Source organism: Hevea brasiliensis, chromosome 13, assembly GCF_030052815.1.
Source record: "Hevea brasiliensis isolate MT/VB/25A 57/8 chromosome 13, ASM3005281v1, whole genome shotgun sequence".
Taxonomy (NCBI): Eukaryota; Viridiplantae; Streptophyta; class Magnoliopsida; order Malpighiales; family Euphorbiaceae; genus Hevea; species Hevea brasiliensis.
In genome coordinates, this window is record NC_079505.1 from 77,216,635 (window position 1) to 77,222,634 (window position 6,000).

At 27.4% G+C, this 6,000-nt stretch overlaps 1 pseudogene; it reads right to left on the minus strand.

Moving 5' to 3' along the window:
• Nucleotides 1-976: 976 nt before the first annotated feature.
• Nucleotides 977-1,760, minus strand: LOC110647482 (VQ motif-containing protein 8, chloroplastic-like; annotated as a pseudogene).
• Nucleotides 1,761-6,000: the final 4,240 nt, after the last annotated feature.

Sequence of the window (6,000 nt, forward strand, 5' to 3'; positions counted from 1 at the left end):
TGGTTAGAATTAATCTAACAAAATAAATAATACAATGACCACTCACCATCGAATTAGTCTATGATTTCTTAATTCTTATAATATCAAATTTTCAAATGTTTTATATTTTAGTTCTTTATTTTATTGTGCATGGAGTTCAACTTCTCGTTCTAGAAATCAAAATGGATAACAAAGATGATTTCTTTAATCGGGCTTAGGCCTGGCTAGATGCAGACTATGCATATTCCAAATGGTCTGTCACATAGAGTTTTGGGCTGAGCCTGAGATGTGCATGTGATCAACCACAAAGCCCACCTTTCTACTAAAATTAAAGAGTCGATGCAAAGATTATTCAATTCACAATTAGAGCTTATGTAATTAAATTGCGCCGTTGTTTTTCTAAATTAAGGGGTGGTTTATTTCGAGGTTAATAAGAGGTTATTGTTATCGTAACTTTTAAGCATTTATTAATATTATTTAGATATTTAAAAGAAATTAAATTAATTTTTTACCTTATTAATATTTATATCATTTTAGGTGATTAAATATTAACCTTGGGGTCTAGGTGAATAATTATCAAAATTAAAACTTATAAGAGTAATATTTAACCTTCTATGAAACACATCATAATACTAAGAAAACAATACGTTAAGGAATGTTTGATATAAGATTAATAAGTGGTAATTATTTAAATACTGAAAAAATTACGTTAACTTTTTATTTCATTAATATTTATATTTTGTTAAGACTTTAAATATTAATTTGGCCTATATTAATATTATTCTTTTTAAAGGTTAAACCTAATAAAGATAATATTTAACCTTTGATTTTTTAATTTTCTACTAAAGACACTCTAAATCTAAGTATGTATAAATAAATGATTAATGTCATACCACATTAAAACTCCCTCGATCGGATGGCCAAAGAATGAATTGAATTAATTAGAATAAAATTTGCAAATCGAAAAATAAAAAGTAAAACTCGAGGTCAGACAATATAAAAGAAATTAAATCATTAATTCATTTGCGACTTTGATCCTTTATTTCCCATAGATGAATCACATGATGTCAATATTCAAGTAGCCCTTTCATGAACAGGAGGAGGTATGGAATTCGCCATGCTTGGAGATGCATAACCCGAATCAGGATATCTATATACAGGCCTAGGGGAGCAAAAAAAATCCACCGAATGTGGGGTAAAAAGTGGAGTATCAGCAAAGTAAGGATTTTTGGGTGGTTTAAGAACGGGTGAAATGTCATCAACACCGCAAGAAGACTCCTTATCATCACCAACGACGGCCTTTAAACCCTTATTACTAGTAGTAAAGTTAACGCCTTCGCTCTCTTGGCCTTGTTTTGCGTTTTCATCATTCCTAGAGCTGGAAAGACCCGTGAGTTTTTGCACCAAGGCCATGAAATCCTTGGCTTGCGTATGGATAACCTTAGGCGAATGAGTGTAGATAATAATTGGATGGTTTCGTTGCAGCTGCTTGGCTCCTGCTCCACCACCAAGAGGAGCTATTGATGAAGAAGGAGTAGAAGAAGACAGCTTGTGAATAAGGTGGGATTCTTTGTTGATCTTCAAAGGAGATGGACGGAGACCATTGAGAATGCTATGTTGTTGGTGATGATGAGGATGAGGCAGATTTGCTGGGCTCATTATGGCAGTTGAATTCTTGGAAACCAATGAAGCAAAGCAAGAAGAGAGAAAAGAGGATATATATAGAGCTACTTGAGATGCAAAACAAGAAAGAAGAAACAATATTCAGTGTCGTCGAAGGATGTCTGCTGCTACTGTATATATAAATGTATGAAAGATGAGAAAGATAGATATGAAGCAGTAGCCAGCGATTCTGACCGTTGACATAAATGTAAGGTTTGAAATGTAAGGGTTTTAGCGGAAAGCTCCTGACAGACGGTGGCGGGTGGTAGCTTCCCCTTCCAGTCTTTTCCTATGCCTATATTATTTCACTGATTTCACACATTTATCCTAGCTGCCTTTCTCGGCTGCCCCGACTCCAATTAATGCTTTTTTTCAAAAAAAAAAAAAACTTCAACAAAAATTTCAACCCATAGCTTTTTTTTAGATAACTTTGCCACTCTAGAAAGGAATGAATATATTATTAAGCGAGTTTAATATATAACACCTTTTTTTCAATCGTTAACAAATAATATTTTAAAAAAAATAAATAAATCTTGCACTTTTAATTAGTCAAATAAGTTCCAAATTAAATTTTGATGAAATGAGGGATCAACTTTTTAATTAAGGTCAAATAAATTATTATTTAATAAAATATTATTTTCTTTTATTTTAAAAATTAAAATTATTATTTTTTAATTAAAACAAAATTAAAAAAAATAAATGGAAGAATAAAATCAACAAATGATAATTATTTTAATATTTAAAATATAAAATTAATATTTTATTAAAATATTTTAAAAATAATATTTTATTTTTTAAAAATTAAAGTTTATTTAGTCTTAATTAAAAAAATTTAACCTTTATTTAACTCAAAACATAATTTTAAACTTATTTAACAATTAACTGAAAGTAAAAAAAAAAAATTCCATATAGTTTTTAACTCTTATTTATTTCATGATCTTAAAATTGCTTTACATATATATTCATAAGTTGTAAGTAGAGCATGATATACTATAACCAGCATCCAGTAATTAATTAAAGCATCATACTCGATTGTTTCTTTTATAATATAGAATTTCATGTATTTAAGCTCTTAATTATCTATATATAAATTTTTTCTTTTTAATAATTTTTAAAATATAAATGTTTTCATCTCGCCATTAACATGTTAAGAAATAAATATAATTATATTTCAATATTTCTTTTGGTTTGATTCTAATTAAAACTTAAATTTGAGATCTATTACAATACTGAAAATGGCTTTAATATTTTTATTTATTTCTTGTATCCTTCACATATGTAAATTAAAGGAAAACATTTAAATTTGAGACGTTCCTCCCTTGTTGTAGCAAGAACCGGCAGTCTGCAATAAGTGTTCCCTATTCAGATTGATCATGCTCAGCAGCTTGAATACCACGAACAAATCAATTTCCAGATGATACATTGGTTAAGTAGTTTTATTGGGCCTGACCTAACGTGGTTCAATGACTGAAATACTAGAACTTAGTCCATATTATGGAATTTGAAGAATTTAAGACATAAAAACTATGAAAATAAAGAAATTCTATAGTAATTATGTTTTTATTAATTGGACTATAACTTGAATTTAGAATTATTTTTGACTGGTTTGTTTATAATGTGAAACTTTAGTGAGGAGCTTAATCTTTTTTTTTTTTCGCAATCTTCATATAATTTAGGGAAAACTATTAAAGGTGTAATTAGGATTATTGTCATTTCATGAAGATCATGCATGACGATGCATTAAATTCAAAACATAGAAATCTTATATTATGAATTTTGACATGTTGCCTCAAGTTACCTAAGGAAAATTCCAGTTTTGATATTGAAATTATTGAAAGTCATGGTCAAAGTTTCAAACGTAAAAGTTAAAAACAACTCTTCAATTGGATGATGGAAATTAATAAGACTAAACGCAGATAATTACGCTATTATTTTTTCTTAATTATTTCTTTTAAAATGAAAATTTAAATTAAAATAGATTAAATTATAATTTGATCAATACTCCCTTTAAATTTAACTATAAGAAAAATATAAAATTTTCACTAACAAAATATAATTGATGGACAAAAATAATTATATTGATCACCTCTTTCAAACACATCATTAACATTTATCCTAATATTAGAGAGAGAAAACCTCACATGAAAATTGCAAGAAGAGAAAAATATGATGCGTTGAAGCATCTTCTGATCATAATTAAAGGGCAATTCCAGCATATTTGGCGGAAGTGAGGACTGCCATAAGACTCTTCATGCATCTAGCTTTCGACCTATAGCAATGCTGTCACGAGTGGCTGTTGGAAAAGGAAAGTGGAAAATCTTTCGTTCGAAATCCTTTCTCTTTTAATTTGCTCAAACCAGAAAGTTTAGAGGCACGTGATCAAGGAGTCAGGCGAGCCATAAGCAGCACATAGTGTGGTAGTATGGTTGCTCGACATAGAAGTGAAACAAATTATACAACACAAAAAGGATTCCATGCATCTAAAATATAGCTTGCATGAAAATGACTAACCATTTCATGCAATATTCCTGTATAGAATCACCAATTTACAATAAAATTTCTCCAAAAGTTGGTGACTCTAAAGATTAGGGTTTTATTGGTGGGGTAGGGACGGGGAGGTCTCGTGAGGGGGACTGGAAAGAACAATTTTACTTTTTTTTTTTTGTCCCTTTGTCTTACAAAGGTCATTAAACATTATTGTTTAAGGCATAGGCAAATTGATCTTTCATTTTAACGTCAGGAATAATTAATTTTATATGAAATGATGAATTTGTTAACCGATTAAGTTATTAATGAATAAATTATCTGGTTTTCAAACGTTTAGAATTAACTTATCAAAATTTTAATAAACTTCAAAGATGTTTTAGTAAAATACATTAGGTCATTAAACATTACTGTTTAATTCATAGGCAAATTGATCCTTCATTTTAACGGCAGAAATAATTAATTTTAGATGAAAAGATGAATTTATGAACTGATTAAGTTATTAATGAATAAATTATCTGGTTTTCAAACGGTTAGAATTAACTTACCAAAATTTTAATAAACTTCAAAGATGTTTTAGTAAAATACATTGGGATAAATTACAATAAAATCTATGAAGTTTAATAAAATTCACATGTTAATCTTTGATATAAGTTTGATAACGATATAATCCTTGAATTTTATATCCATGACAATTTCATCCTCTATATATTTTACTTCTATCAACGAATTGATTTATATAATCAGTGAATTTTGAGGACAAATTTATTAATAAAAATAAAATATAAGAATCAAATTATTAACGGAAATAAAATTTAACAATTAATTTATTACCCACCAGAGACTTATCTGAAAATTTTGTTAAACTTTAGAAATTTAATTGTAATTTACCCATTACATTTTAATAATAATAATGCTAGGTGAGAACATATGTTTTTATTTTTGGAAAAAATGTCAATGCTTACGAAATGATTTATTTAAGTATGGAATGATGTAAGGCATGAGATCTTAATTTTTTTTTTCTTTTTAAATTGGAGCTAAAATAGTTATCCTTAGATTCCTGGAGGGAAGGAAGACTCAGTTCTGGTCCTTTGAACATCAAATTTAAAAACGAAGGGAATAAGGCCAAAAAAAAAAAAAAAAAACTAAATAGACAATTAGGTTCCAAAAGTTGGTGCCAATCAGTCATAACTACAAATTCTCTAATATATAAATGCATAAAAAATAGAAAAAAATTAAAAATAAAAAGCTTGGCCACCTTATACAGGGAGGGAAATGCAATGAAAGAACTTTGTTTTTTGTCCATATAAAATATTTTTTTAATAAAAACTTATTTTAAAATTTTGCTTCAAATCTTAATTTTTTTTAGTTTTTTTACTATTAAAATAACAAATATTAGAAAAAATAATGAAAAGGAAAAATAAAGCTAACGAAAAGGTAAATTAGTAAACTCGATGGACAAGAGAGAAAGGGGCAAATGAATGAAAAGCTTCAATCCTTCAACTGACCTCATCACCTGAGCTTGTGCCAAAAATCCAGATTTATATATATATTTTAATTTTTATTTCTTTTTATAAGCAATGAAAATTTAATAATAAAGTTAAGGCTAGGAGAAACCTAGCATGGCAGCCATTTGTGGTTTGAGTAGTTTTTAAAATTGAGTAAAATTTATAAATTAGTTTTTATATTTTAAAATTTATAAATCTAATTATTTGATTTTTAACATTTTAATAAATATATATTAATCCTTATTATTAGAATAGTTAATTTTAGTGAAAATGACAGAAATATTTTTTACTATATTTTCTATATGAAATAAATTAATATGAGATTTGATAAAATCAATACATTAGTTTCTGTAAATTATAATTAATA